Raw genomic sequence first — 7,675 nt, forward strand, 5'->3', positions numbered from 1 at the left:
GGGAACTAGCAGCAGCAGCAGGAGAGGGACAGCAACAGGAGAGGGGAACCAGCAGCAGCAGAGGTAGGAGATGGGGAACCAGCAGCAGCAGAGGTAGGAGAGGGGTAACCAGCAGCAGGAGAGGGGAACAAGCAACAGCAGGGTAAGAGAACCAGCAGCAGCAGTAGATGGGCAGCAACAACATGAGAAGGGAACCAGAAGCAGCAGGAAAGAAACCAGCAGCAACAGCAGCAGGATAGGGGAACCAGAACCAGTAGCAGGAGAGGAGAACCAACAGCAGGAGATGGGCAGCAGCAGCAGGAGAGGGGAACCAGCAGCAGCAGAGGTAGGAGAGGGGGAACCAGCAGCAGCAGAAGAGGGGAACAAGCAGCAGCAGCAGAAGAGAGGAACCAGTAGCAGCAGCAGGAGAGGGGAACCAGAAGCAGCAGGAGAGGGGAACCAACAGTAGCAGCAGCAAAAGTAGCAGCAGCAAGGGCATCAGTGAGAGTTCCTGGTTGAGGAGAAAGAGAAGAAACCTTGTTTACCTCCAGCCTGTTGGTTCAGACACCACCACACCTCCAGCTTGTTGGTTCAGACACCACCACACCTCCAGCTTGTTGGTTCTGACACCACCACACCTCCAGCTTGTTGGTTCTGACACCACCACACCTCAAGCTTGTTGGTTCAGACACCACCACACCTCCAGCTTGTTGGTTCTGACACCACCACACCTCCAGCTTGTTGGTTCTGACACCACCACACCTCCAGCTTGTTAGTTCTGACACCACCACACCTCCAGCTTGTTGGTTCTGACACCACCACACCTCCAGCTTGTTGGTTCTGACACCACCACACCTCCAGCTTGTTGGTTCTGACACCACCACACCTCCAGCCTGTTGGTTCAGACACCACCACACCTCCAGCTTGTTGGTTCTGACACCACCACATCTCCAGCTTGTTGGTTCTGACACCACCACACCTCCAGCTTGTTGGTTCTGACACCACCACACCTCCAGCTTGTTGGTTCTGACACCACCACACCTCCAGCTTGTTGGTTCTGACACCACCACACCTCCAGTCTGTTGGTTCAGACACCAACACACCTCCAGCTTGTTGGTTCAGACTCCACCACACCTCCAGCTTATTGGTTCTGACACCACCACACCTCCAGCTTGTTGGTTCTGACACCACCACACCTCCAGCTTGTTGGTGCTGACACCACCACACCTCCAGCTTGTTGGTTCTGACACCACCACACCTCCAGCTTGTTGGTTCAGACTCCACCACACCTCCAGCTTATTGGTTCTGACACCACCACACCTCCAGCTTGTTGGTTCTGACACCATCACACCTCCAGCCTGTTGGTTCAGACACCACCACACCTCCAGCTTGTTGGTTCTGACACCACCACACCTCCAGCTTGTTGGTTCAGACACCACCACACCTCCAGCTTGTTGGTTCTGACACCACCACACCTCCAGCTTGTTGGTTCTGACACCACCACACCTCCAGCTTGTTGGTTCTGACACCACCACACCTCCAGCTTGTTGGTACTGACAGCACCACACCTCCAGCTTGTTGGTTCTGACACCACCACACCTCCAGCTTGTTGGTACTGACAGCACCACACCTCCAGCTTGTTGTGTCTGACACCACCACACCTCCAGCTTGTTGGTTCTGACACCACCACACCTCCAGCTTGTTGGTACTGACAGCACCACACCTCCAGCTTGTTGTGTCTGACACCACCACACCTCCAGCTTGTTGGTTCTGACACCACCACACCTCCAGCTTGTTGGTACTGACAGCACCACACCTCCAGCTTGTTGGTTCTGACACCACCACACCTCCAGCTTGTTGGTACTGACAGCACCACACCTCCAGCTTGTTGTGTCTGACACCATCAGACACTAGACGACTTCGACACATTGCCCTTCAGATTTATTTGTTGTGCATGACATGAGGGTCAGTGACTGTGGGTGGCAGTATTTGTGGTGCATGACATGAGAGTCAGTGACTGTGGGTGGCAGTATTTGTGGTGCATGACATGAGGGTCAGTGACTGTGGGTGGCAGTATTTGTGGTGCATGACATGAGAGTCAGTGACTGTGGGTGGCAGTATTTGTGGTGCATGACATGAGGGTCAGTGACTGTGGGTGGCAGTATTTGTGGTGCATGACATGAGAGTCAGTGACTGTGGGTGGCAGTATTTGTGGTGCATGACATGAGAGTCAGTGACTGTGGGTGGCAGTATTTCCAATCTTTTTTTTTTTTGATAAATAAAAGAAGGATAAATAAAAAAGTCTTCATCACTGGATGTAAGGATTGTGGCAGTGATGGGAGGAGGACGAGAGGACACGGGGGGTAGAACAAGAGGACACGTGTAGAAGAACAAGAGGACACGTGTAGAAGAACGAGAGGACATGGGTGGAAGAACGAGTGGACACGGGTGGAAGGAAGGGGAGAGGACACGGGGTTACCTCTTTCCCCAATACCCATGGTGGTACGTTGGGCACTGCGTCTCCTGCATAAACTAATGCATGTCCAAGATCATGTTCTGACGTGATGATTGATGTGAATGACATGCAGAAATGAGGAACATCTCACTGGCAAAGAGAGAGAGAGAGAGAATAAGACATTCTTATTGTTATATTCACCGGAAAGCTGTACACTTGTGAAGGTCTTACAACGCCTGTGAAATGGGAGGCAATGAGGTTTGATCAGAGGAAAGGGATGATAACGGCAAGTCCTCACTCGTACGAAGGCACCCCCTTGAGGGGAGATAGATAGATAGAGAGAGAGAGAGAGAGAGAGAGAGAGAGAGAGAGAGAGAGAGAGAGAGAGAGAGAGAGAGAGAGAGAGAGAGAGAGAGAGAGAGAGAGAAAAAACAGAGGAGAGAGAGAGAGAGAGAGAGAGAGAACAGAGGAGAGAGAGAGAGAACTGAGGAGAGAGAGAGAGAGAGAGAGAGAGAACAGAGGAGAGAGAGAGAGAACTGAGGAGAGAGAGAGAGAGAGAGAGAGAGAGAGAGAGAGAGAGAGAGAGAGAGAGAGAGAGAGAGAGAGAGAGAGAGAGAGAGAGTACAGAGGAGAGAGGGAGAGCACCAGCAGAAATATTGGACAGGAGCAGAGGGGAAGACTTTATTGATATGAATGGCAGTGGGTGGGTGGGTTGGGTGGTAGCGGAAAGTGGGTGGGTTGGGTGGTAGTGGAGGGTGATGAGTTGGTGGGTTGGTGAGTTTTGGTGAGTGGATGGGTTGGGCGGTGTGTGGGTGGATGTGTTGTGTCTGAGCACCCGCACGTATCATCGTGCTGTGTGCCTCAATACCCGTACATCACCGTGTTGTGTACTCAACTATATAGTTGCAGGGGTGAATCTCAGCTCCTGGCCCCACCTCTACTTTAGCTCTGTTTCTTGTTAAGCATTCAGTGATCCATTGTAGTGCCTTCCCGTTATTCCTGCCTCTTCCTCTACCTTTTCCTGTACTTCATCTAAAGCCATTTTTACAGTCTCTTGCCTCACTTCAGTTACAGTGTCAGAAAACTCAAGGTCTGTGAGACAGGATGTACCATCACCTGAACTATTTTGGTTGATGTTTATGAAACCACTCCTTCCCACTCCACCATCATTTGAAGTGGTATGGTTGATGTTTATGAAACCACTCCTTCCCACTCCACCATCATTTGAAGAGGTATGGTTGATGTTTATGAAACCACGCCTTCCCACTCCACCATCATTTGAAGTGGTATGGTTGATGTTTATGAAACCACTCCTTCCCACTCCACCATCATTTGAAGAGGTATGGTTGATGTTTATGAAACCACGCCTTCCCACTCCACCATCATTTGAAGAGGTATGGTTGATGTTTATGAAACCACTCCTTCCCACTCCACCATCATTTGAAGTGGTATGGTTGATGTTTATGAAACCACTCCTTCCCACTCCACCATCATTTGAAGTGGTATCGTTGATGTTTATGAAACCACTCCTTCCCACTCCACCATCATTTGAAGTGGTATCGTTGATGTTTATGAAACCACTCCTTCCCACTCCACCATCATTTGAAGTGGTATGGTTGATGTTTATGAAACCACTCCTTCCCACTCCACCATCATTTGAAGTGGTATGGTTGATGTTTATGAAACCACTCCTTCCCACTCCACCATCATTTGAAGTGGTATGGTTGATGTTTATGAAACCGCTCCTTCCCACTCCACCATCATTTGAAGTGGTATCGTTGATGTTTATGAAACCACTCCTTCCCACTCCACCATCATTTGAAGTGGTATGGTTGATGTTTATGAAACCACTCCTTCCCACTCCACCATCATTTGAAGTGGTATGGTTGATGTTTATGAAACCACTCCTTCCCACTCCACCATCATTTGAAGTGGTATGGTTGATGTTTATGAAACCACTCCTTCCCACTCCACCATCATTTGAAGTGGTATGGTTGATGTTTATGAAACCGCTCCTTCCCACTCCACCATCATTTGAAGTGGTATCGTTGATGTTTATGAAACCACTCCTTCCCACTCCACCATCATTTGAAGTGGTATGGTTGATGTTTATGAAACCACTCCTTCCCACTCCACCATCATTTGAAGTGGTATCGTTGATGTTTATGAAACCACTCCTTCCCACTCCACCATCATTTGAAGTGGTATGGTTGATGTTTATGAAACCACTCCTTCCCACTCTTTTCCTAAGTGTCTTGTCCATAACCTTACTGTACACACTGTATATGTCAGTGAAACTGGCCTGTAGTGTAGTGCTACTTGTCTGTTCCATTTCTTAAATACTGAGGTATCTGCTGCCTTTTGTACCTCTGGCAGTTGCCCAATATTACAGATTTGTTGACGACTGTGGCTAACAGTTCACATAGAGCTTCTGCTCCCTCTCTCGGAACTCATCGCTCTCGAAGTATCTAGCTGGCTCAGTAGTTTCTTCACCTCTTCTCCTGTTGTGCGTATTGTGCCCAGTACTCAATGATGCACTCTTCCTCTTTGACTTTCTGGTAATCTCCCTATTTCTTCCGGGGAATACCTCCTTAAATCTTCCGTTCAGCTCTTTAATGACTTCCTGGTTATGCCCCGTGAGCGTATCTTCTTCCTTCTTCAGTCTTATTTCTTGTTCCATTACTACTGTCGTCCTTCTAACGTAGCTGTACAGAAACCCTGGTTAACATTTGATTTCCGATGCTATATTCTAAAATTATCTTACGGTCTCTCCTGCCCATGCGTATTCGTTTCTAATTCCTCTTCTCGCTTCCCTGTTTTCTTGCGTTCTTTGCTTTATATACATTTTTCTATTGTCGTGAATTTTAAGACTTTGCATTTCTGCACCTGTAGGTGAACCACCGGCGCTCTCTGTTCTTACCATTCCTTCTGTTCCTCAGTATAAAATGCTCTGCCTCTCGACACCTCCCAGCTACGTACTCCACTTCATTCGTTCTCTTTCCTTCTACTTTCCTTTCCAACTGCACTTCGTTCAGGAAATGTCTCTTGCATGCGTCTCATTACTGGTGTGTATCACCACATGTGTATCTCAGTATCTGTGTGTATCATCGCGTCGTTCCTCAGTATGTGTGTCACCCGTGTTGTTTCTGTCAGTACCTGTGAGTATCACCTTGTTGTGTTGTGATGTACTCTGTAGTGTTGCGTTGTGCTGTACTCTGCAGTGTTGTGTTGTGTTGTACTCTACAGTGTTGTGTTGTGTTGTACTCTACAGTGTTGTGTTGTGTTGTACTCTACAGTGTTGTGTTGTGTTGTACTCTACAGTGTTGTGTTGTGTTGTACTCTACAGTGTTGTGTTGTGCTGTACTCTACAGTGTTGTGTTGTGTTGTACTCTACAGTGTTGTGTTGTGTTGTACTCTACAGTGTTGTGTTGTGTTGTACTCTACAGTGTTATGTTGTGTTGTACTCTACAGTGTTGTGTTGTGTTGTACTCTACAGTGTTGTGTTGTGTTGTACTCTACAGTGTTGTGTTGTGTTGTACTCTACAGTGTTGTGTTGTGTTGTACTCTACAGTGTTGTGTTGTGTTGTACTCTACAGTGTTGTGTTGTGTTGTACTCTACAGTGTTGTGTTGTGTTGTACTCTGCAGTGTTGTGTTGTGTTGTACTCTGCAGTGTTGTGTTGTTCTGTACTCTACAGTGTTGTGCTGTACTCTGCAGTGTTGTGTTGTGCTGTACTCTACAGTGTTGTGTTGTGTTGTACTCTACAGTGTTGTGTTGTGTTGTACTCTGCAGTGTTGTGTTGTGTTGTACTCTACAGTGTTGTGTTGTGTTGTACTCTGCAGTGTTGTGTTGTGTTGTACTCTACAGTGTTGTGTTGTGTTGTACTCTACAGTGTTGTGTTGTGTTGTACTCTGCAGTGTTGTGTTGTGTTGTACTCTGCAGTGTTGTGTTGTGTTGTACTCTACAGTGTTGTGTTGTGTTGTACTCTGCAGTGTTGTGTTGTGTTGTACTCTGCAGTGTTGTGTTGTTCTGTACTCTACAGTGTTGTGCTGTACTCTGCAGTGTTGTGTTGTGCTGTACTCTACAGTGTTGTGTTGTGTTGTACTCTACAGTGTTGTGTTGTGTTGTACTCTGCAGTGTTGTGTTGTGTTGTACTCTACAGTGTTGTGTTGTGTTGTACTCTACAGTGTTGTGTTGTGTTGTACTCTGCAGTGTTGTGTTGTGTTGTACTCTGCAGTGTTGTGTTGTGCTCTCCTACTTGTGCTCTGCGGCGGCCATTTCACTTAAGTGCTCGTGCTGGAAGATGAAGGTGTGCTTGAACCCTGAAGCCGAAAGAGCCCCCCCCCTGTGTGTGTGTGTGTGTGTGTGTGTGTGTGTGTGTGTGTGTGTGTACTCACCTATTTGTGGTTGCAGGGGTCGATTCATAGCTCCTGGCTCCGCGTCTTCACTGATTGCTACTAGATCCTCTCTCTCCCTGCTCCATGAGCTTTATCATACCTAGCCTTAAACCTATGTATGGTTCCCGCCTCCACTACTTCACTTTCTAGGCTATTCCACGGCTTTACTCTATGACTGAAGAAATACTTCCTAACATCCCTTTGATTCATCTGAGTCTTCAACTTCCAATTGTGACCTCTTGTGTCTGTGTCCCATCTCTGGAACATCCCGTCTTTGTCCACCTCGTCTATTCCGCGTAGTATTTTATATGTCGTTATCATGTCTCCCCTGACCCTCCTGGCCTCCAGTGTCGTCAGGCCGATTTCCCTCAACCTTTCTTCGTAGGACAATCCCCTTAGCTCTGGGACTAGTTTTGTTGCAAACCTTTGCACTGTGTGTTTGTGTGTGTGTGTGTGTGCGTGTGTGTGTGTGTGTGTGTGTGTGTGTGTGTGTGTGTGTGTGTGAGTGCTCACCTAATTGTGGTTCCAGGGGTCGATCCATAGCTCCTGGCCCTGCCTCTTTACTGGTCACCAATAGGTCCACTCTCTCCCTGCTCTATGAGCTTGATCATACCTCTTCTTAAAGCTATGTATGGTACCTGCCTCCATCACCTCACTTTCCAGACTATTCCACTTTCTGACAACTCCTAACATCCCTGTGGCTCATCTGAGTCTTCAACTTCCAATGTGTGTGTGTGTGTGCGTGTGTTTTACATGGGTTCAAGTACTATCTGATATCGCTGAAAACGCAGTTGGATTCACATACGTTGCGTCTTAGCAAACGCAATATGCTAATGTAGATGCTG

At 47.7% G+C, this 7,675-nt stretch overlaps 1 protein-coding gene across 1 annotated transcript in view; it reads left to right on the forward strand.

Moving 5' to 3' along the window:
* LOC128685615 (protein turtle homolog A-like) overlaps window positions 1-7,675 on the forward strand; it is an 895,009-nt gene that overhangs the window by 717,328 nt on the left and 170,006 nt on the right. The gene's annotated exons all lie outside the window — the stretch shown is intronic.

The sequence above is a fragment of the Cherax quadricarinatus genome, chromosome 23, assembly GCF_038502225.1.
Source record: "Cherax quadricarinatus isolate ZL_2023a chromosome 23, ASM3850222v1, whole genome shotgun sequence".
NCBI lineage: Eukaryota > Metazoa > Arthropoda > Malacostraca > Decapoda > Parastacidae > Cherax > Cherax quadricarinatus.